Genomic DNA, 26,198 nt, shown 5'->3' on the forward strand with positions numbered 1-26,198 from the left:
AGGTAAAAATCTCTGCATGAACGAGTCGAGAATGGCAACTGCACTAATACGCAATAAGGGGTATGTGTGCAGCTGATGCCCGCGAATAATAGAGGAAAAGTATTAGAAGTTTGTAGAATGGGGAAAAAAAATTAAGTTCCACTCAATCACAAAACTATTTTTAAATTAAGTCGTCGCTAAGTCTCTCGGGATAAATGAGAAATGCCCCAAGAAGGATTTCGAGGAATTTTGATTTGAAGTATTTCATTTTACGACTTCTCTGTCCACCTGCATTTTAAGAAAAATCTAATTTTTTGGGATATGTTAGATTCCGTTTGTATAGTCGGTAAGCGCTGTGGTTGGCAGCTTCCGTTTAATTTATGTTAGATTGCATTTGCTTGTCTTCAGGCATATAAGGTAACTCTTGTAGCTCTTATTGTACTTGGCAAGGATAGAATTTCGTAAAAGACATAAATTATGTAAATACACATTGCACGTAAAAAGTGCTCGAATTTGAATGCAAATTCAAATGTATGATTGGGAAATGGGAAAAGAGTAGGTATACGATCTTTATACAACGTCGGAAATTAAAAGCGTTTACAACAGTGGTTAACTTGTACTAAATATCGAAATTATTATTCACTCATAATTGCACAAGAGGTTTGAAATTTACCGAATAAATTTGGGTTGTTTAGGTTATACAAAACTGTTATCTGTCAACTAATAAAAATGCCACACTGAAGAATTAAGAATGATATGGATCTGATAGGAGTGAGTGAGGTCAGGTGGGAAGGTGAATGAGAGATAAGCGTTGACGATGGCACATTTTATTTTTGTGGAGAGAAAAGAAGGAAGAACGAAGTTAGGTTTATTGTAAGTAAGACAACATATGCTTGGATGAGTAATAGATATGGTTATGAAAGAGTAATTGCAGGAAGATAGGAGCACCAAGCAGTGTTTTAGTCCTTCAGGACAGGTGCCCACCAGTGATATAATGACGAAGGGATTGAGGAAGTGAAAGGTGAAGGAGAGATAAGCGTGGATTATGCCTGGCACATATAATTTTTCTGGAGAGAAAAGACAGAAGAAGATTGATGAAAGGAGGAGGATGAAAGGAAGAAGGCAAGGGTTGCTACCACATTTAAATTTAAGTTTATAATGGTTGACGAAATACATGGTATGAAGCAATCGCACGGGCTCCCAGGAGCTGACATTAACAGCGACCACGAACTGCGTATAGCGGTGCTGGAGGCTAGGCTGAAGAGATTAAATTAAAGTCATTCTCTACCATCAAGAAATGGGACCTAGAAAGACTGGATTGGATGGTATAGATTTAGCGGGTAGAAATCGAAAAAGATATAAAGAGATGAAAGCAGCGAGATAAAGTGGGTTAAAGCTGAGTATATAAGGACAAGTAAAACCTAGGGAACAGAAAAGGAAGAAGAAAAAAGAAGCATTGGATAGTTGAAGAGATGAATGATAAGATGGAACGAACGAATTATAAAAGACAAAACAAGGAAGAGAGAAAAATAAAGTATCGAACTCTGAATATCGAACTTAGAAAAGAAACTGGTAGGGCAAGAGAGAACTTATTAAAGGAGGAGTGTAGCGAGATAGAGCAGTTAAATTAAATTGGAAAGCATGATCTGGTTTGCAAGAAGTTAAACAATGTGGTAGCAGGAAGAATGGATGTGAGGTCACCATTGAGGATAAACATGGCAAAATTCTGCAAGATGAATACTTATAATAGATAGATGGAAAAAGTGGTAAATCTGTATAAATCAATGAACAAACGAGAAAATCTTGAGGTTGAAGTAGGGGAGGAAGGTGAAGCCGCTACAAATGTCTCAGTATAGGTAATGGTCGGGGGAAGTAAAAGTGGCAATGAAAGAAATGAAGAGTGGAAAGGCAGCCGGGGTGAGTGAGGATACCAGTTGTTTAAATGTTTGACAGAATATGGTTTGAAAGGATTGAAAAGGTGGTGACACTGAGCGTGGCACAGGAACACTTCGGATTCAGAAGAGGTGTTGTAAGATACCTGATACAGAGGCAAATGAAACCTTTGTTTTATACATCTCGAGAAAGTGATTAGGTCAAGTGGGACAAACTGATGGGCATACTAAAGAGAAAATGTGTTGACTGGAAAGAAAAGACTTGTATATGCAGGCGATATATGGAGCAGAAGGTAGCTATGAGAGTAGGGAATAGAGTAGATCAATATTGTAAGGGGTGGGCTGTTGTTTATCGCCTACCCTTCTTATCATTTACTTGGACGAAATGATTCGGAATTTTGGAACTTGATACTGGAGTGAAGGTAGGAGATAGAAAAATAAAAAGTCTCAGATTTGAAAACGATATGACACTTTTGTCTATGTATTGAATAGAATCATGGAGCATATACACTATCGGGGAAACGAAAAGGTTAAATGTACAAGTAAGGGGTGAGAGTTTAGAGCAGGTGAACAGATACAGGTGTCTTGTAACCACAGTAACGAACGAATGGAAAAGTATGGCAGAAATGAAAGCAAGAATAAGGATGGCTAAAGAGGCGTTTAGGCAGAAAAAGATATTACTTACTAGTTACTAGTAAAATTGAGCTGGAGTTGAAGAAAAGGATAGTGAACTAGTTAGTGTGGAGTGTAGTAACATTCGCCCCCAAGTAAATTTGTCTCTTCGAATCGAAAAATTCGCGCGCGGTATATGCCCCCTCCCCTCCCCTACACCGGGATTCACAACATTCACCTCCAAAAAAACTGCGCCAAATATCCTCCCTTCACTCGATTAAGCTTAAAAAATTGTCTGTATATAAGACCCTTGGAATAACTGGTATGGACTACATGGACAGTTCTTTCTTCTATTCCTTTGCAAGCCTTCATCATTACGATAAGTTATACCCGCATAGTAGTCTTTTCCGAAACAGAATGTTGATTGACACCAAGTACTTTTGAAGTCCCAGACGAAATTTACAGACGCAGAAATCTTATGAGGGGTATAGATTCCAAATGGAAATTTTCCTGGTGCAAATATTCCCAACGCAGATGGCCCTGGGAGAAGAAAATGTTGCATTGAAATTTCCGACTTTTTTACCATTGAATCGGGTTTTTAAATGACTGAGCCTTTCAAACTCAGAATAACAACACAAGAGGTAAAGCCGGTGCACTTGCCAAAATGAATTTTTCCCGCGTGACTTTGGCACCATGCAACACCAATAGCTGATATGGTTATAGCACAGACATACGTGATATATCTGGGGTTATAGTAAAGGCGTATGCAGAACTTTTGATTCCAGTTTATCTGCATTCATTTTCAAACCGCGCCACCAAACCCATACAAAATTCTTGTTTTCGTCCACCCGCCTAGAGAAAACCGTAGCATTCTAGGAAATCTGAATGCGAAAATCTCAAGCTCTTGCTGGGTGGAACTATTCTCAATGCCAACTGTCAAAACTAATACAAATAAGATATGATTATCCAAATTAAAGAAAATAAAGCCATGATGTAAGCCCTTCAGCCTAACTTAGATTTCACATTTGAGCGAAATATCTCAAAAACGACAAACTTAAAAAATCTTGAAACTCCAACATCCTGTAGATCGGGTCGAAGCGTTTGCGGACTTATGTTTATATGAACTTTTAATTATAAAATAAGCCAAAGAATTAGCCACGGAAGGGTTAGGAAACCTTGAACAGCCTCTTAATATTAAAAATCAAATATGGTGTCGTATTGAGACAACACTGTTCTTTACATTTAATTCTATTCGCACCAGTGTTTCAACAGATTTGGTTTTCATATTTATTGCACATCCAATATTTTACTCGGATAGCCATAGGCTCTAGTGGCGTTGGCATAGTATAGTGAGTGAATAGAAACATTGTCTAAATTGCCAACAGTTATAATAATCTACCACAATTAACTAAAATACGAGTATTCCAGTTCACGCTACTCAACGTAGATTGATTGTCTTTAGTAATATTTTATTGGAAGAAAAATATTGCGAAGATTACTTCTGGCTTCAACAAGCACAGGAGGTGGGAGGTTGGAAATTAAACCGAATCGTTAGATGTGATGATGGAGTTTAAGAATTTAGAAGGCTAAGTAAAATGCTATTAGAAGGTAACGTGTTTATTAAGCGCTTTAAAATAGACACCCAGGTTATTCATTGTTTTGCTGCGGGCTCTTGTATTATTAGGCTTTGCACACAGTTCAGTAATGACGATAGCTTTTTTTTCATCACACATGCCAAGAGACCATTCAATGTGGAGCTTCAACGCTATCCCTTTACAATAGAATGTACTGAAAACGTTAGTTAGTTAGTATATCGGTGTATATATTCAAAGGTAAATTATTAAATGGCAATTTATGTAATTTAGCTGTAAATTAATTAATTTTTAATTTCAACTACCCTGTTTCAAAAATAGTAAGGCTATCAAAACTGAGTTTGTCCATGTACGTACCACTATTACCATTATCAATCAACACTTTTCTTCCACATATGCTGGTAGTTCCGTGAAAGTAATTTAATTATCTAATTACTTTGTTTTATCCTATACATGACTAAATTCTACTTAAGCATGACATCTTGAAAATTATACCAGTCGGCCTTTAGCGTTGTATTACCAAGGTATCACCTTCATAATTCTCTGACGACAACGAAACGGGCTCATTTTTCAAGTCCGAAACCGATCAAATAATCGATAAGCATATATTTTATCATAAGTCAGAAGTGTATCAGTCAAATGTGCCTTAATTAATTGGCCTCCATCCATCATTAAATATTACTTTATACATTGTTTAAATACTTTTAAACAATACTTTATAGCACCCGTCTCACTACCTAGCAGTAATTGAATCGATGCATATATGGTACTGGTATATTAGGGCTGAATAGATGTAGGTACCTCCTGGGAAAAATTGATTACCTACGTGTAATTTTTCCAAAACTTTAGCACGCTTCAGTGTCTTCCAAGCAATTGTAAAATGGAAATGTATAAAGGACTTCGAAAGACCTTTCAAATTCGATACTACTTGTCATTTAAAACTTTTTAATGAAATGATTCTGGGGGGCACAGGGTGAAAGAAATTGGTTATAGAAATGACCACCACTTTCACATTTTTATAATTCACGAAAAATACTTCCTTAGACAGGTAAAATAAAATAAAACTTTGGAAAACTTCCCATCAATTGTTCGACTGGTTAGCACTCACGTATCTCAATTTTTTGGTTCTGTAAGAGTTCTTGGAAATGGCAGCATGGAACATCCTTATACTGTTACCAGCGATGGAAAACGTTAAACGAATCGTATCCTTCCCTTCTTGCGCTTAATATCAAGAAGTGTGCCGGTGGTTCTGATACAGTCGAGGTACCCGAGTTGCATTATATTAGTGACTGTAAGCTAAGAATGTCGTTTTAGTTTTCGCGGCAAATGACGCATAACGTTCTACCTGACAATAATAAATGAAGGAAAAATTCACCGTCTTTCAGTAGAGTGAAAGACAAAAGACATAAATCGTCAACTCAACGATGTACAAGATTAATAACTGCGCGTATCTTAAAAACTGCCCTTGAACTCGCCGCGTATATCGCACGTAGGGCATGTCCGTCACAGAGAACATCACATCAATACTTCCTTCCTTGTATTGTCCTTATATATTTAGGGTGTAAAGGGAGCATACACCTGGGCACACAGCTGCACGGATGCTGTATCAAGGTAAAGTAACCCTTAAAAGTACTCCACTTACGTACGGGCCATAAATCACGAGCAAAGTACATTTTTTCAGGACTACTTTTTGCTCAACACGTTACCTCGCTTGTATGACGCATATTCTATACCTATGTGTATGCGACTACTACGCGAAAAATGAACACTTGTCGACTTTTAAAAAATCATAAGGGTTTTGTATTTGCGTATGGAAAAGGGAAGGCATTAAGCGGACCGAACGCCTTTTTACAAGTCCCTTGCTCACTTTAAAAGCTCAAGAAATAAATATCTACAGCATATCTACTGCAAACTGTCTGTAACACTAAAAAATAATTCTATCGAACGTGCGCGTTATTTCTAAAGCAAGAGATACGAATCTATTTCATTTATGATTATGGCACTTGACAAAGCATATTAATATACAGTACAACGGGCCATTTAATTACAACATAGAACATATACTCGAAATAAAATATTTGAGAATCAATGCCTATTTGAATTCGAAACATTTATCAACACTAAATGCTAACGTGAAGATTGAAGAATCCCCAGTTTCGGAAACGGAAAAACTAAAAGGAGATCTAATTAAGGATGATTTTTATAAAGGCTTTCTTTAAAGGTCGTTGCAAAAGTTACCCTGTTAGTATAAAGGGGGAGATTTTTTTAATGATTACTGTGGGGTTTTTGTAAACCGTGAGAGATACAAAGTCGCTTAACTGGACAAAGTTTTGCAGAATTTTGTGCTGATTAATTATCTCATTCATAGTTTCTTGTAGCTCCACAAGTAGCAAAGTTATGGACAAAAAACCGAAAAACGTAATTTTCGAAAATTCGCTGACCTTAATTTATTTTGAAAAATATCAAAAAATAGTATACAAACCTCGCTGGTCAGTGGTTCATAACCAATGCCTCGCGCTTATACCTCACCTCCGCGCTTCGCGCGTCGGTGAGGTACCTTAAGCCCTCGGGGTAGGTAATGAACCACCTCCCAGCTCGGTATGTAATCTACTATTAACAAACGCTATATAGTAATTTTTTCTCGGCTTTCTGGTGGTGCTAAGCTAACATTTTTATGATCTGGGGGTTTCGAGTCAATCACATCAACTTTCTTATTTCTTATGGACGCCATATTGGATTGTTACTAATCACGGCTACTAATCTAGTTAGATGGAATTTAATAGAGAAAAACTATAAATAGAAATTCCTGTAACGGGAAACATAATTTCTTTTTTTGACCATGTACCTATTCGAAATGTTATGGTGATTCGGCATATAATTTTGAAAACAAGTAATTCAGAAAATCAAATCTTGGAGTTTCACAAGAAGTGAAAAGTAGGAATTTTAAATAAGTTAGTACACGAAAAAATTTTTTTAAGAATTTTAAAGTTTACTTAGAAAGTTTACGTTTTATTGTAAAGAAGGGAGGTTTAGTCCCCTTTATATGTAAACAGTTATACACGTAGGGGATATGATGACACCAAATTCAAAAAACTAAGATATCTCATAATGAGGCAAAAGTGGAAGTCTTATAAAACTAAAAATACGTTAGGTGAAACGGTTTCTTTTAATGACTTCTATCTACAAATTTGGAAATATATTCACATTTTCTTCCGAAATAGAAATGGAGGTGAGACCAAATCCGTCCACTAAAACATTAGGAAAATAAAAAAAAAAGAAATTATATTTTGAACTATAATGTTTTAATTAGGAAAGACTTAAACAAAAACACCAGAAACGACAATAAAACTTTAATCCACCACGTGTTTCGGCTTTAAACGTGTACACAGTTTGCATAATTGATCCTATTTATTCGGAAAAGAAGGATCAAAACCAACAGCAATAGATCTAAAAAATTTGATGATTTACTAATATCTATTTAGAGCTTTATAGTGCTTTTTAAAAAAACTATAAAATCGGCCTGCCTTATTGCCAACATTGTGAAATTGTTTTTCAAAAATAAAGTGGTGTATCGAACATATTCCAAATTTAGTGTAGGAATTTTGTATTATATTTAGGAACCTTCAGAACTCCACAGCCTTTTTGTTGTTTTCGAAGCTTCTAACATGACTTTACAATCCTTTAAGAGTCTTTAAGGGTATTTAATACAGAACCTTTAAAATGAACCTTCGAGTATTGAGTCTAATGTAAGTGTTAATTATGAACCTTTTAGATGTTGTCGAAATCTGGCATGTAAAAATAGCAAACTTCGAATGAAAATAAATTACTCTTGTCTGACTGAAAATGATGCTGTTCCATTCGATTGCATTCATTCACTGGATTTGATGGAGCGAAGATCCCACTGGAATTTTGCAGATATTCAGCTAAATTCGCCCCCGAAAAAATCCGTCGGAAAATTGTATTTCAGGTAATTCGTTGCGTGAATTACACGCCCTAAAATCGCACAAAAATCGATTTTTTTCGAAAGTCAATTTATCTGGGAGTCCATATTTAAGGAGCGAAATATTCCAGGGGCGACTATTTCGGCGGATAATTTGCTAGGAGCGATTACTCTGCAACAAATCAACCCATAAAATCAATTTGGAAACCAGTTGTACCAATGGTTCGGTGCATAACATTTGCTCTCACTCATTTACTAACTTAACAAATTGCCGATTCAAACCCTCAGATAAACAAGTTCCTTTAAGTACTTACACTTTTCGCAGACAATTATTGAATTATGCTTTAACCACTACATACAAAGAAAAGCCATCCACAAATTGATACAGGCGGCTTTAACAAATAAGCAATAATTGAGCTGCTCAGTTTTCTATGCCCTGGAAACGTGGTGAGTTTACGTAAACTGTAAAAATATTTAAACATCCGTCGCAAAAAATAAAATAAATTATGCAAAAAATAAACATAGCCGTCCTTGCTCTCATTAATTCATGGATTCATGATCACAGCGCGTCATTCCGGAATACGGATGTTATAATTTGTCACGCTTCAGCATACGAATATAAACTTTGAAAAAACGCTAACAATTTCCTAGGATTCTGATAGCTCGCCTATTATTGCAAATTGTAAATTTTTGGAGCAAAAAATTGTCGCCTTTTTATCGTAAATGGAGGTTTAATGTTCAACGAATTAAATATTATGTAAGTATCAATAACAATTTAACGTTGAAAAAGTGAACCAGGAGAACAATGTAATTTAATAATTGCCGTACTAAAACAAAAAATTACATTTGCAGTTTACCGTGAATGGTTTATGACCGATATCCTTTATAAACAGGAAACGTGTAGCGTAATTAAGAGTATTTGTGTTAACGTGGTTGCAAATGTATGTACCTTTAGAACAGTAAAAGCACCGGTTTTGATACTGCCTTGTACGCCCCCGCCCACACGACCGTGCGTTGCGTAATATCGATAATTAGTTATTGGCACACTAATGTGTAAATGATAAGTAGAATAATTAAAAAAGTCTTAGACCTCCAATTAACCTACCCTTATCGTGAATGCGTAACGTTCACATGCAATTAGCGGTTGACAATATTACTGACCGAGTTGATGATAAAGAAAAAGTGTGATTGATTGAAACCAATCGATATCGTACCAATTCAGCGTGTGGTAATCTTGCCTTTGGCCAAGGTCAAGTTAGTCTCTGAAGCTTAACGAGAGAGGAGAAAAAACGTGCACTACAAATTTGAACAGTGATTAAACAATCCGTAAATTTCAGTGTCATTTTCATTCTCTCCATGCAGATTTCAACGTATAAGCATACCTAGATACCTATATAAAGCTTAAAATAGATGGAACAATGAAACTGTTGCCACTTTCCCGACTATGTACGTCTATTGGATCGATTAGGTTAGAGATTATATTTTGATGTTTAGTTAAAGGGCACATTATCTTTGTACAGAATTTGATGCATGGAAGAAGTGGATGGTAATTAATGCAGGGAAATGCCGATGCTTGTATGAAGTAATATTTCACACTCTTTCCCTTTTCTCAGGGTGTGACAGAGTCTTACTGTTTGCTGGAAAATCACCAGTGAGCTTTTGGCATCACTTCTTTATCTGAAATTAATCTAATTCCACAGACTAGGTACTTCTTGATCTATCAGACACTCAAATTTGATCCTAGGATCCCATGTTTCAATCCCAAAGGGTAAATATCATCAGGGATTGCAATGTCAAAGTGACAGTTCGATGAAATATTATAATGTTAAAATTTCCATTGTTTTCCTAATTACAAAAAGTAATTTTGGATTCGATATTTTCACGAAAAAATCGTACCACCATCTTGGAGTATGAATTTCGGAGATATTTTTACAAAATCAGAAAGAGTATACCTTAGAACCTCTGTGAAACCACAAGTTCCATCCTTGTATGGGTTTAATCGGTCTTGAAATCGTGGGCGTCAGCAACGTAATGGAATCGCTACAAAGTGGCTCACCTTAAAAGGATCTTAAAAGGAACACAAAATTCACGAAAATAAACAAAAAGAAATAACTAAATATACAACTAAGGTTCGTTTATTACAAAATCAAATATCGGTGCTGCACTCTATATTTCACCAAAGGCGATCCAACAATAGGTAGCCTACAAAAATTTGTAATAAAAACAATGAGTTACGATACGAAATGTTGAATTACACGAGATAACTAAACAGTTTAATTACTAAATTTAATACGATTTAAAATACCTATCCTTTTCTGCGACGTGTAGGTAATCGTAAACATGACTTTCCGTTTCTTTAGAGTTTAGATCGTACAGTACCTACGCTTGTGTAACCTTCAAACAAACAGCTAAGTGAACGCGACCATACGAAGAGTATATTAATATTATTAATATGACTATAGAAATGATCTGATGGTGATACTGATAATGATGATTGTAGAGTATGCCGAAACATACATGGTGTCCCCTATGTATCGGGAATTTAGGGTAAGTATATCTCGATAAGTAACGACTGTATACAAATTTTTTAATATAAAAGTTGTTTAAAATTTTATTTCTCATAAGCCAGCACACAGTTGTTTTTGTCATAAAACAAATGAGTAACAAAAACAATTGAATTTTTCAAAATAGCAAGAGAGTACGTTCAAGATAAGGGTCATCTCAATATCTCTTTTATATGACCTATGACGAGATACATAAAAAAATGTGTGAAATATAATTTTATACCTGACACATAAGACATCTATCCGATTGCATATTGAAACTTCTGGTATCACTTACGGTTTAACCGGAAATCGATGCAACTTTTGTTTTTCAAATGCAATGCCTATGTTGTTTTTAACATATTTGAAAAGAGGAATCAATTTGCTGTACGACAAGATATAATTATATTAATCGTATATGAATATTTACACTTCAGATTAAATATAGGAAAATCTTGTCAGGACAAATTACAGTTTATGGGGCTATCAGCTGTGGTAACCATTCTAGTGCTTCAGGAGAAATGTGATAATTTGCTTCAAAGCCGGGATTCAACTTTGAATTTGGGCATTCCACAAGCAAATGTTGAATTGTTTCTTTAGGATCTCCGCATAGGAATGCTGGATTATGTCCTCGGCTCCATTTGTGCAGTAAGTCCTATTCTTACACGATTTAATATGACCCACAAGTTTCTTGGAAGATCAAATCCTACAACTTCATTGGACGGTTCTTTGAATTTTTATATTTGTCGGATATTGGATGGAGCATTGTACATTGGAACATGTAGCCAAGGAGTCGTTTTAAATGTGCCGGTAATTATTCTCATTGCTGTATTTAGTTCCTTGGAACGTATTTTTCCCCACTGGGCTCTGCAGTTGAATCCACATTAGCTAAGGCAGATCTTCTTGAGGTTGTAGCGTTTGCACCCCAATCTGTCGGCTAATTTTGACAAAATATTATTTCTAGTTTGTAACTTTGACTAAGCTTCTCAATGTGAGATTTATACGTTAGTGAAGTGCCCAGTGTAATACCGAAATAGGTTTGTTGAAAATTAACATTATTTAATGAAAGATTAAATTTATCGCTTTTCTGGTGATTCTTAAATGAAAACAGGTTACTTCAGTTTTTGAGTATCTAGGAAGTAATCTCCGTTTAATGAAGTACTGGCTGAGTTTTGTTAAGTAATATGGTTCTTGGAATATCATATATGTAAAGATTAAATAATATCGGAGATAATACTGACACTTGAGGAAGTTCGTTATTGAGTACACGAGTTTTGTTATTGTTTTTTCCAACAAAAACTCAAAATTTGCGGTTTGATAGCATTTTTTCAATTCTGCTACATTTTGCTCCTTATAATAACAATTATAATTTTGATATTAAACGGTTTTTTCATACCGCGCCATAAACGTAAAATATACATAATTATATGATTGACAATTTGACATACCTATATAAAAATGGAAAAAATCGTGATTCAATATTTAGAAAACTTATCAGATCTAGAATGCCCTGTGTTGTGTTACACGGGTAGGTCAAAACTGAACATTGAACAGGTTGATGTAGGTCTTTGCTGTGTGATATGGCACACGACCTACTAGATTTCATATAATATGTTCTAAATATTGAATCACTGATTCCTCCACATATATCAACCATATGCATATTTTATGTTGTCGTAGAGCAAATCGGATGCTCTTTTTAAAGATTTTAAAAACATAGGCATTGCTTTTGAAAAACAAAAGTTGCATCGATTTCCGGTTAAACCGCAAGTGTACAGGAAGCGTAATAATGCGATCGGATAGAGCGTAATGTCACATATAAAATTACATTTGACAAATTTTTCGTATGCCATCAAATAAAAGAAATATTAAGGTGACCCTCTTATCTCGAACGTATTGTATACCTTTTATTAGGGTACAGGAAATTAAATTTTTTAAGCTTTTCTTGATAGGTTAGGCCTTGCACTTAATTGCATTTTATTTTTATTTTTTTATATTTACACTTTGAACATTTATTGTGATCAATCCCATTTTATTGCTAATTTCGTTTAGTCTTCGAGGTTTAATAAGAAACGTACACGTTCATTTGTTTTATTTAATGTAGAATTTCTAGATTAATGTTATCAATGTAATTACTTAATAGAGTTTTTAATTTTTTTGAAAAATTTTCTTGCTTAAGGGTACTAACATGTTACGTCATCGAAAAGAGAAAAAATCTCTATCAAACGAGAGGTAGGTACATTGCTGTTTAAAAAAATTCAAATGTTTTTCGTTGCTCATTTGTTTTATGAAATAAAAACAACTGAATGCTGGCTTATTATGGGGAAAAAAGTATTAAACCATTTTTCTATAAAAAAAAAGGTGTATACAGTCGTTATTTAGTAAGATACTATATTACATACATAGTGGGCACCCTGTATATATATGTAAGCACCAGAAAAGATTTCACATTAAAAAGTACAGTGCGCACTTCATGTAAAGCATTTGCTTTCGCATATCTATTAATTTATCTAAGCATCCCTGCAGCTTTTTTGGATTCCACCAGAAACGTCTATTTCCCTTGACCTATCTTTATGGAGTTGTACTTAAAATCATTTTCTTTTTTGTTACATTTTATGTTTTATGACCAGCAAATCTTCTATAGCAGTAAAACATTCTCGTTTGCAGCATTTTCAGTGACTGTTTCTTCGTGGATATCCAAAATAGTATATTACATATTTTACATTACAAGGGACTAAAGTTTGTGTTTTAATCCCGAGGGTGCAGATTGTGGCTCGAAACGTAGTTGAGGGCAACAAGCACCCGAAGCATTAGGGCGCACTTTAGTCGTGTCAGCTACGGCAATTTCAATGTCCAAATTTGAACAAAAATTTATTTGATTGTAGAATCAATATACCTTGTCATATCAAATTGTGACCATATAATAATAAATGTCAGTGTAATTTAAAGATGATCGTTTATAGTTCTGCAGAGCAAGCTATGAGTTGGCTCCCAAATTCAAAAAGAAGACGGTATAAGTTGGTAATATGGTACAAGAACCAAAATAAACATATAAATGTAACCATGCATCATTAAATTGTGTTTGACATTTTAGTGTGCACTGCCACTTTTTGGCCCGCGTCGTTTTTTTCTCCCTCCGGAACAAAAAGTGTTAGGTGACACTTTAGTCCCTTAAATGAATGCCAAAACAAGTTCATTTAGAGTTCACGGAGTACAAAAAGGAAATTTAGACTTGGTACTTGGGCAACTTTGGTCGCCTCTACCTGCAAAGGTCTGCTGAAAATGTACCAAACTACTATAAACTTCATTTTGTATAACTAAAGAAACTACCTACATTGGGCATACCTATACCACTCATTTTGGCTACATCTTTGTAAAATGAATGCGCCATCAAAAATGGGAAGAAAAATTCTTTTGAATAGTGCTACAACCACAGATGCAATCTACCCAAACTCACAATATAAATAAATATACCCCATTGTTGAATGTTAGTATCAATTCTTTGATATGTTTACAACCGTCGGAAAACTCTACTCCAAGATTTGAATATTAAAAGTTGTACTGCGTTCTATTGTTTCAAATTTAATAGTTACTATGCGGGCCATATCTGGACAAAGCAATAAATGTGAAACTGTAAACCCAACTTGCATCCGCACTAAAAGACGGAAACGATAATTTCGAATTGTTCGTAGAAAATCATTACCACAATACCGAAAAAAAACAAAACGTCTAATCGCTACGGTTTAACAATTAAATGGTTTAGCAACATAATACGGTCCGAATATGATTTGGTTTTTATTCAAATTGTTCCTTTGGTCAAAGGAAAGAAAGGGATATCGTGAATGTACGGCAAGTGGTTGGTTAATCTCATGGTATCTCGGAGTGTTGGTTAATTTTTGCAAGCCTGATGGCGTGTCTGGCCGTAAATATCCTTCGTTCGTGGCATATCCTGTGGTTGTGCGCAGTTATTGTCCAAATCACGGCCATTGCCACGAGTAAGCCGCAGAAATTGGAATAAGTCAATGAGTCAAGGCACTTTCAATGTCACGAAATTTTTGTTGCGACTCTTTGGGTTTACGAATTTAGCAACAACCCAAACGAACGATGTACCTACGTACAAAGCACATGCCACGTAAGAAGATTATATCCAAAATGACACCTTCTTGGATTACTGATACAATAAATGATTCTTCGATCATTCTGCTTATGGAACATCACTCACTGAATTGAGATGAAGGAAAATTTAGAACTGTTTGTGATTTTAGGCTTTCAGATTGCAGACGAAATCATTTGTGACAATGTATATAAACATTATAATGAGCTGTAGATAATTTTATGAATGGAAATGATTTTTGTTTTCGTAACTTTTTTTACCTTGTCAATACGCAAAAACGCAGACTAACATCGACCACAAATCTCTTATTACCCCACTGCGTTAAATTAAAATCTTTTGAACAACAAGACTGTTGTTTTATACTTATTTGAAACCCCATTTTATAATCTGATCATAAAGTGGAGCCACGGTAAGCTTAAACGCGCAAATGCTTTCTGAATCAAAAGACTTTTTAGTACTAGCGGTATAACGGAAATTCTTGAAAGATACTGCATTTTTTTATACCAAGGTGCCACTTGGTACAGTTGTTCCTTACAGCCATTTAAACGATTTGACCCGAAGAACACATGACATTTTCCGTGTGGGTAGATTTTAGAGGGGGTGGGGGTGATTTATTGTAACATTTTTTTAAAAACTAAATATGATCTAGAGACGAGATCTGGGTATCGATTTCGTATGATTTGAACCCGCGGAATCCAATGGTGGCGCCAGAAATGTAATCCGGATACAGGAAGTCCGTGAAAAGCCGCCATTTTTAGAAAATGACAGACTTTTGATCGAATTATATTTTTAAGGCACACCGGGTCGTGTAAGGTGTCTAGACTTATGTTTTTGGGGTCAGGGAATTCATTTATCATAACAAATATAACCTACTGGCATCGAAACTGCATGAGAGGCTTCCCTACTGCACTTTTTGAAGTCGTCGCACGCGGTGAAACCCAAGATATTCCAAAGTTTTAATACCTATATAAATTTGTAATATTTTATTTAATAAAAATACACATTAACAAAACATAAAATATGTCTACTTCTTAATAATCAGCACTGTATATGTTTCGGCCATATAATTGTAATGGCCATTATCAAAGCAAATATGAAATTATATGAAAGGCGTTTAAATTAGATAGTGAATTAAAGTAACTTTAAGTTTCCATTTCTATTTACCTATATAAATTAATGAAAAATACGGAGAAAAGATGGAAAATGACTAAAACTGCACACAAGACAATAAATATTTCTCAGTCTTTACAAAAAGACCACATTTTATTGATACCTTTTAGTTTAAGGAACATTACGCTGATAGTTATTATTATTATTTTCTTATTATTGTTTCGATTAAACGCAATAAGTTAATTGTAATTCTTATGTTCGTAGCTTTAGTTAGTGTTCATAAACATGGATTACGAGTATATGCTATACCTAAATGCCTTTATTCAGCGATAAAGTATATAAGGGAGCACCCACTTTCCGCTATGACCTTTACCAGCTTTGATGACCACCCGGTACATGAAAGCGCGGTACCAAAACGTAATATAAATTTGGGGTATTTCGTTACGAGAAACTGTCTCTTCTGTACCTACGCGGTTCCTTACTAGGAGAAGGTAAAAATGATTGCTTGATTTCTAGCATCGTGTTTTAGCCGCAGTATGATATAGGTCCCCTTCATTTGAGTTTCAAAATGATAAACGAAACATTAAAAGTGCGGGGTCATGCATCACAGGCCTTTTGCGAATGACCCGAAATTCCATGTAGCAATGAACTACCGAATTTTGGAATTTTAATCCAGCCAATTAAGTGAGTATAGATACCGGTAGCTAATCAGAAGTGATGCAGTAAACCTCCTCTGATTAGATTGTGTTTAGTATCAAATCAAGGGGGCTTAATTAAAATGAATTACCAGATTAGTCCCAGATTTTTAAGACTTCAGGGAGTCCAGTAATTAATTAAAGAAGTTTTAATTGTTGGACGTTATTCGCTCGCCTATATTTTAGGCCGATTCTGTTTTTTTTTAATTTTACAATTTGTATAATGCATGCACAAATAATGATTTTGACCGCTTTTGAGCAACAACCTGTAGGGGGCCAAAGTTAATTTTTGATAGTTGCACATCATTGGAACCCATGGCATAAGCGTTCATATATCAAAAACTGGAAGTTGATACGAGGTCTAGGCCCTGAGCTATAGCGCAGAATTGAGGACACACGGACGGAATAATGAGGACATAAACGCTCCACCTTCGTGGATTGCGCTAAAAAAACAACCAAAATCAAGAGAAATCTTTTTTTGGTTCAAAGCAGTCACAAAGACAAAGACAGGCAACCTTCCTTTAGGAACATCTGCTTAAAAGGTACAAATAAGATCTGTATAGGGTTTCGTTGGGAAAATTCGTACAATCATTGAGTAATCTTCACTCAACGGTACAATCATGTCAAAATCTTGCTCGGGCGTCAAAAAAGGAATGTATTTTCTCACAGTCCTTACCGTCGTGTGGTTTGCATGCCGTAGAAATTTCTTAATTTTTTTAATAATAATAATGTTTTATACACAAACACACCTTTACTTTTAACTGAAAGTGAACAGAACTGAGAACAAGGTCCGTGGTGTTGGACTGCCATATAATGTCAATTCTGTTGTATAGGTACCTACCTACTCGTATAATGGAACAAGTGGAGAGTGCAGTGGATTATGAGATGAATGAAATACTTCTTTATGTTCATTTCATGTTTACCCTCGCTCTCATTAAATAAGTTTTCTCGACGCAGTTCCATAAAATACTCATTAAAGCAAAGAAAGCTGAATTTAATAACATACAATAAGCGATAGAGGGCAAAATACTCTACATTATCCGTATATGCTCTTGCGCTGACCAGTACTCTACAATTTTACCCTCATTAAGTTTTAATAACCTTTTTACACATCCTTAGCACGGATTAATTTACAACAAACCGCAAGTCAAGGTAGACTAACATGCGCACTTAACAATTAGCCATTGTAATTCATTTCATAATAATTATCTTTATCAATTATTGAATGCCAGCGTTATGATCAGGAAGCTCATTAAAATTTTATTGTAAGCTATCGGGATGCAACCAGTTCGAACATATTAATATTTTCTCCTTATCAATGGGAAACATATATATAGTTTAATACGTCTGATTAGTACTTACCCTGGCTAATTACATCGAGTGGTGGTACGGTGTTCTTCCCTGCAACAAAAGAACTGTAATTAAACTTAACCAATAAAAAATTGTGGATTCATAAAGGAAATGCGTTTGAGTTTATACGCTTGTATATTATAAACTGTTCCTGGTTGTCAAATCGTGACTTGAAAAAGGTGTCAATTTCTAATTGGGCAATTTGAATGTGATGTTAAAGATTTGATTGATTTTGCAATAGTAACGGATGTGGTATATTTGACTCTAGTACATAGTACTACTTTTCTGTTCATTCACTCCTAGTCAGCCTTAGCTTAGAAAAGTTCTCTTGTTTTTGATACTGTACAAGTTTTTGACACAGAAAGGTGCTGACATACTGAAAATCAGGGATTTGATTTAAACTTCAAGTATTCTCCTGTAAATAGTTCATTTTTTGTGACTTAGTCTTTGATATACTGTATGTAGTGCATTTCTCTTTAGAAGACATTTGCTCATAGGTATATATAGGCCTTAGATGTAAACTGTAAGGTATATCGCATGGAGGTTGTCATAAAACCACGAAAACTAAGAAGAATATCATCTTAAAAATTAGTATACAGAGTGCTTTTTGCTTGAACTTGATTCTAATTGCGCTAAATATTGATACAAAAGTATTCTAAAAAAACAAACTATGCTACAAATGCAGTAACAAGGAAGAGAACATCCATCCTAGCGACAGAACAATTTAAAAAAATGATTCCCTGATGGAGCCTAGTCTCCGTCACATTTCCCTCTGAAATATTCGCTCTCTGTAAAAAATGCCCCCGCTAGAAGGAGGTTATGGATACCTAAAAAAGGTCAACCAGGCAAGTATAATTAATACATAAAGTAAGCAATTAAAAGTATGTGCGATAATTTTAATCTAATTAACCAGTGTGGATTGCAAACACAAAAGAATGGATTTGCAACAGGAAATACTTCATTTTCTCCCTCTTGATATACTCTCGCTCCATGATGCAAAGAATTGTGAATCATGCTCTGGCTCAAGGTAATTAAAAAAACCATTTCTCTCATCAAAGCGTATTCACCCCCTTTCTTCCAAAATCGCAAAATATTCTCTTCTGAAATATTCTCCCCAGGATCTCCCCTAAACAATTCCCTACCAAAGTATTTGTTCTCGAGAACATTAAATATATGTTAATTCGCTCGCAAGAACTCATCCACAGAATATTTTTAACTAATAAAACCCGCTATAAGTATGATAAATTATATTTAATATGGAGTGAATGCCTTTTGGGTCTACGCGCATTTTTTCAAGTGAGAAAGAATGAGAGAGATATTATGAACCCGCTATCCGTTCGTCCGGCATCTCCTAACACTATTTTTTTACTTACTGGATATTGTCCCCATTACTTTTTAGAGCACTTACAACATTATTGTTCAGTTTGGAGACATCAAGATACAGTTTTTTTTTGCATTTGATGTTAGTTTTGCAGCAATTCACAACTATCGGGCAGTTTTTGGAGCAAGTGTGTCAAATATGGCGACGCAGGAGAGTTTAGCGCAGTGGAAGCCTATCGTAATTAAAAAAAACAACAATACTCTGTATCATATAACTATACAGGGAGATCCATGTAGGCCCTACCGTTGGAATTTTTTTTAACAGTTAAAATAAGAGTAGAAACTTGAAATTTTGTCGACAGTCATAGTCGACCATTGCGAAATACTTTCAAGATGGCATCGTTTCCGTAAATATCGCCATCTTTTTTCTTTAAAAAAAAGAAACATGCCATTTTCTATTTTTTTAAATGCGTTTTTTTGAGTCTGAATTCAAGGCAATTAAGATTTAAGTCATATCCGTAATCGTTTTTGACACATGTCAATTTGTTTCTAAAAATTTGACGATGGAAAGGTTCATTCAATTCAAAAATTCTCTCTTAAGTTCAAGATCACTATTTTACATCATCGAATCCTCAAAGCCTACAGAATTTTTTGAGCGACCACCGAAAGTCTTGCAAAAGGTTCAAAAGCTGCTGCGATTTTTCAGTCAGTAATAAAAAAAGTCCAAAATTTTAGTTCAAGTTGCAACTACTGTTTTCGATGCCAGAAATGAATGTAGATTTGAATTTTACGGTTACTTTTATTAAAATTCTGCATTCCTAAATCCGGTACTTTTTGACTATTCTTATTTTTCATTAGGTGTAGGGACGGAAGCAATCGTTTTATTTGGAATGATCATCAGGATACCAAACAAAATGTAGGTACTCTTTCGTACCTTTCGTACTTACGGTCTCGTTACCGGTGATATTTCGAATTACACTTAAAAATGCAAGAAGCAGACTTAAAAATTTAAAACGGTACTAGTATATAGGTACACACAAATATTATATCCCAAAAACTTACAACATTTTTACACCTACTGCTTATCTCAAAAGTAGAACTAAACTCAGAATTCAGTAATTAACAGATACTCCAAGGGATGAGAGATATGTTTGGAGAACTCACCCATTAAGCTAGGGGTTCACCGGGTGTTCTTCAAGATTGTTAAAGATTTTTCAGAACATTTTTGTTTTGCACAATCTCTTAAAAGTATTTCGAGAGTCTGGCCAAAATCAATACATTTTTTGTGAAGGTTATTATTTCTGAAAAACCATCTGGATAAATCTCTTAAATATCCTTGAAGAATCCATAAATAATCTTTGAAGATGTTGTTAAAACGTTTTATAAAGAATATTTAAATCCTTTTAATAAAGTAAAAATTTAAAAAAAAACCTTTCAATCTATCATGAAAACTCATAAACAATGTTCTCTGTATGTTTAAGTGACCGCAGTTTAGGCGAGGTTAATGCCGACTAGGTTTACATTCGCAGACCGTTTATACTGGAACCAGATCTCCCTTCACTGAAGACGAGTACCTAACCCACCAGATTAATCTCACTGCAGACCAAGGTGTATTGTCCATTGCGTAAACATAGTTTTGTTCTAGAAAGTTCAATAATTCGGACACCTTAAGGTCCCAGTACAAAACGCGCTATAACTTAAAAATGAAAAGAGCACAAAATTTCGCTCACTTGAACAAAACGAGGAAAAATTAAGACGCCACCCGTGAAGTTTGGCCCTATTTTAAACAACTCGAAAACCGTATAAGCTCAAAATTTGGATTACATAGCAAAAGAAGAGCGCGAGCGGAAAATGAAGTCCTGAAACTTTAAAATAAAAGTGAAATAAAAAAGTGTTTCTGTGCTGGGTTAAAAAGTGCATTCCGCGACTTACAATAAATGCAAGTTATAGATGAAACTGAAGTGTTTGAAAGCTCTCTCACTAAAAAAAACGCACAGAAAAAAATTAATTGGTTTCTAATCTCTGCTTAAATTTCTTCTCATGATGATGTTCAATGTTTGTTGAATATCTTTTAAATTGATCTCATCTCTATTAATTAATTACGGTACCGTTTTATATTTTGCTGCGTTGTACCGTACCGATCAAATTACCATCTTCCATCTCTTTTGATAAACACAATCGAACCTCATTCCATTAAGCTCGTCGTCGTGCCGATAAAAGCAGAAAGCAAGTTTCTCAGCTTATGAGAGAAGGTGGCAGTGTAAAATGATCATTATACAGCGGTGATCGTGGTTACACAAATATCGAGTAATCAGAGCAGGCGTGGGTGGCTCTGCGCTCGACTAAGCAAGCGTAGTTCCCTTAATAGCCACGGCGCTGCGGTCACCTGCCCGGAACCGGAAGCCGGGCCTGACATTCCGCCACATGAGAAAATCTGTGCAACCTGGAAATGCCCGATTATTATCACTAACGGGTCTTGATTTTTTTGCGCATTTCGGATTCGTAATTAAAAACGAAATGAAGTTACGCGTTTATGTTGGCAAACGTAACCCTTTGTTTGGGAACCGCATCTTTACGCAGATTAAACACAAATTACATACGCAACAACAATTTAATTTAAACGCTAATCAAATAAAGTACATAATTTAATAACCTAATACAAATCACAGGTCAGAGTGCAAAAGGACGGACGAGCTACGCGAGTAATTACGGTACATGCGGCAAGTAGGGGGAGGGAAATTTAGGGGGTTGATGTGATTTTACCGTGGGAACTCCACTATCACATGCGATCATGCACCTGTCTACATCGGTACAGGAAACGTTCATGTGTTCAGATTTCGTGTTTTGTATGAGATTATGAAATTATTTTACATGAAATTACCTGGTGTTAATAGCAGCAACAGATACGTAATTGTATGTGTCGTAATTCGGGAGTACAAATTCTGTGGTGTATATTTTGACGAGGGTCCGTTCACTTTTTCAGCTTACCGAAATGATTTATAAATCCACATATGTGAAAACTCTTTTTTTCTAGTGTGGGACTGTGAATTGATGCATAAACATATTAAAAAATATTACTATAATTTTTGGTAAATTGACTTTCGTGACCCTAATTTAGTTTTCGTGATTTAGATGAAGAGCGGAAATGTTTCACCTAATAAATCCTTACCTTTGTGCTGTTAGTCATTGTTTTAGGATTTTGCACACCACTAACATAAGTAGATTTTCACCTGCCGCAAGTGACTTCGAAATAGGACATTCTTGCTTGCTTCTTGTAGTTAGATTGAAAATTACTTATGTGACTTCCCAAAGCTACAAAGCGATGGTAAGGCTTACGAAAAGCAGGACTTGTACGATTTTCCAGGAAATGCCAGCCAACATTTCAGTCTAATGCAAACTTTGGACTAGTTTCCATATTTTATTGTTATATGTTAGTGTAGTTTGTGTTTGGTATGTTTATTTCTTGGCTGCGGAGTGGGAAATTGTACATTTAGTAACTGAGAGCAGTTTATGTTGGTGGTCTTCAGTGTATGTACCTTTTAAACGCTTAATAAAAAAGTAACAACTTAATTGAATTAAACCTCGCCGTAGAACAAACGGAAGACGCTAGAATAATTAAGATATGTACTAAATTACGATAATGACCAACATCCAGTTTGTGCCTTCCAAGCTCGCAGGAAAAGACGTATAAAATAAAAAGAATACAAGTAGCCGAAGCTTAAGGAACATTATGTCAAGCTCTATGAAGTAGAGGCCCACATGCGGGTGTGTAACATCAGCCGGCGAGACCGGCTCCGGTTACCGGTAATGCGACACTGAACGCAAACCGGTGATATGGTCAAGTAAATTTGTCATTTATGCTGTTGGAAAACTGGATATGATTTATGTAACCCGTGCTGGACTTTACCTCTCTTGCTTTCGTATGCAGCATTAAGATTTTGTAGGTGCGTTAAGGTTCAACGGATGGCATAGCGGTGGTAAATGACTAATTGATATAATTAAATCAGCTCAGGTAATCTGATTGGACGGTAATTTATAAAAGTGGACGTCAGGGCAATATCAATCGCTCCACCATGGGAAGTAGATTTCAGATCGTAATTCTAATCTAGTTATTGCGGACTGTAACGATAAGCACTTTGGCATCAATACATTGCATGTGCAGGTCCATCAACGAAATACGGGCATTGGTAACGATTTCAGACAAATTATTGACCTAGGGTAAGATTTGGAAGTTTCATCGTGACGCCCGGTGTACGCACAGCTTGACAGTCAAAGAAAAGAGCGAAAGGACACACATCACGATCTCAAAAATGAGCTTCAGCTAAATTCACTCAGCAGTGATTCCCAAATTGGGGGGAGAAAGGTGCTGTTAAGGGGGGCGCGAGATCCCTGATTTGCTTGAGGCAAATATTTACCATTAAAGCACTTATATTAGGTACTTTTATGTAAAATTGTATATGACCAATGCTTACGCAAATTAAGAAGTTATCTACAATTCAATAAATTCGCCTTTTTATGCTTTTCATCTCCTGATAAATTCATGTTTTTACCAAAATTAACAAAATATGGACTAAATGAAGTTGTTTCGTGACGAGCACTTCTAATTGCACATGCTAATGCACTTAAATGTTCGTCCCATCGTTTATGATTCTCTTCTTTAATATATGCAGAAATCATTGTTTTGATTACACGATTCACCCTTTCGGTATTATTTGCTTGTGGATGGTAGTTAGGATTAAATATTACCTTGACTTTATATTTTTCAACTAATTTCTTAAAATCATTACTTTTAAACTGTACGCCATTATCACAATGCATAATTTCGGGTACACCAAAAACATGGTAGACTTGTTCTTCTAAAATTTTACAAACTTTAGTCGCTAGTGCTCTTCGTAAAGGAAACAATAAACTAAATTTACTAAAGATATCTGTAACCACAAAAATATATTGATTCCCTTGGTTAGATTTAGGTAACGGACCGATTAAATCAAAACTTATCATTTGCCAAATTTGTTTAGGTATAATAGGGTTTCCCATTTTCCCTGCTACCAATTTTTGTTCCGGCTTAGTTTTTTGACATACTACACAACATTTAACATATTTAGTAACATCAGCTTTTAGAGTTGGCCAATAATAATGCTGTACGATTCTATGAAAGGTTTTATAAATACCTAAGTGACCTGAAATTGTTTCATCATGACAAGTTCTCAATACTTCTTTCCGTTTATCTTTAGGTACAACCAATTTCCAACAATCATTTGGTTCTTGCGATTCTAAACAATTATATTTGAGTCGTTTATAAAGTTTGTTCCCAATAATTTGCCACTGTGGATAATGTATGGGTTTACTACGAATGGAATGGAACATTTTGTGATACCAAGGATCGCGAATTTCGGCAATATCCCCTAACTCGATTAAATTGATTTCGACTGGAATACTACGTGATAAAAAGTCCGGTACTACATTTTCCTTTCCCTTACGATGTATTACCTTATAATTATATTGTTGCAGACGTAACACCCACCTACCTAATCTACCTTGCGGATCCTTTAAATTATCCAGCCATACTAAGCTATGGTGATCAGTTATTACTGTAAATTTTGTATTTTCCAAATAACACCTAAGTTTTTCTATGCTCCATAAAACTGCTAGACATTCTCGTTCCGTAACTGAATACTTTTGTTCGGTACTAGACAAGGATCTGGAAATATAACATATAACATGTTCTCTGTTATCATAGAATTGAGTCAAAACTGCTCCTATACCTACAGAAGATGCGTCTGTTTGTAAGACAAATTCCTTATCAAAATTTGGTGTAGCTAATATAGGCGATGAAATTAAAATATCTTTGATTTCCCTAAATGCATTTTCACAGTCAGAATTCCAACAAAATTTAGTGTCCTTTCTTAACAGATTTGTCAATGGTGAAATTAAGTCTGAATATGACGATATAAAACGTCTATACCAAGATATCATTCCTAATAATCGTCTCACTTCAGTAATATTAATTGGTTGAGGCATAGTTAAGATACATTCAACCTTTTCTGGATCTACCTGTAATCCATTAGAATTAATTACATATCCCAAGTATTTGAGCTGCGATCTACAAAATTGACTTTTTTCTTTATTGAGTATTAAATTAGCATTTTGCAAACGATTTAATACTTCCGTTAAGATCTCTAAATGTTTTTCAAAATCTGGAGCAGTAACTATTATATCATCTAGATAACAAAAAACAAAAGGCTCTAGTTCCGGGCCTAAAATGACATCAACTAATCTTTGAAACGTCGCCGGAGCGTTCGTTAAACCATACGGTAACCTAGTGAATTGAAAAAGACCTCTTCCAGGTACTGTAAATGCTGTGCATTGTTTACTGTCCTCGTCCATAGCTACCTGCCAATATGCACTCTTTATATCTAAACTACTGATGTAACGAGTATTTCCTAATTTTGTTAAAATTGTATTTAAATATGGTAACGGGTATGCATCTTTTTCGGTGATTTTATTGAGTTTCCTGAAGTCAACACAAAATCTTTGGGAACCATCTTTTTTCGGCACTAATAATACAGGCGATGACCATGCGCTGCAAGATTTTTCGACTATACCTTCCTTAATCATCTTGTCTAATTCGTCATCGATTAATTTTTGTTTATAGGGCGATACTGGATAGTAACGCTGTTTAATTGGTGAACTGTTAACTTTAATAGCATGTGTAACTAAATTTGTGCAACCTATCTCTTTATCCTTAAAATAGTTAAAGTAATTACTGACAATTGTGTCCAAACGTAATTTTTGATCACTGGTTAATGTCGATATGGATTCAATATGGTTTATTATTGGCTTAACTAAGGTTTCTGACGAAAAGTACCATTCTCCCTTCCTAATATCTGGGATAATGTTCATTTGCTTCCAAAAATCTATCCCTAAAATTAAATTTTGTTTTAAACTGGGTAAATAGTACAAATCTATCAATTTGACCGATTGTTTAAGTTTAATAGGCACAGTGACTATTCCTAAACATTCACAGTTACTACTATCAGCAATTCTACAC

The 26,198-nt window shown here is 35.1% G+C and overlaps 1 long non-coding RNA gene across 1 annotated transcript in view; it reads right to left on the bottom strand.

Annotated features, from left to right (window-relative positions):
* The window catches only part of LOC116181482, a 48,203-nt gene extending 30,327 nt beyond the window's left edge, over positions 1-17,876 (bottom strand). The window contains exon 1 of the long non-coding RNA XR_004147261.1: positions 17,840-17,876. This is a non-coding gene — a long non-coding RNA (uncharacterized LOC116181482). The remainder of the gene's footprint in view (positions 1-17,839) is intronic.
* Positions 17,877-26,198: the final 8,322 nt, after the last annotated feature.

The sequence above is a fragment of the Photinus pyralis genome, unplaced genomic scaffold (assembly GCF_008802855.1).
Source record: "Photinus pyralis isolate 1611_PpyrPB1 unplaced genomic scaffold, Ppyr1.3 Ppyr1.4_LG9, whole genome shotgun sequence".
In the NCBI taxonomy this organism is placed as follows: Eukaryota; Metazoa; Arthropoda; class Insecta; order Coleoptera; family Lampyridae; genus Photinus; species Photinus pyralis.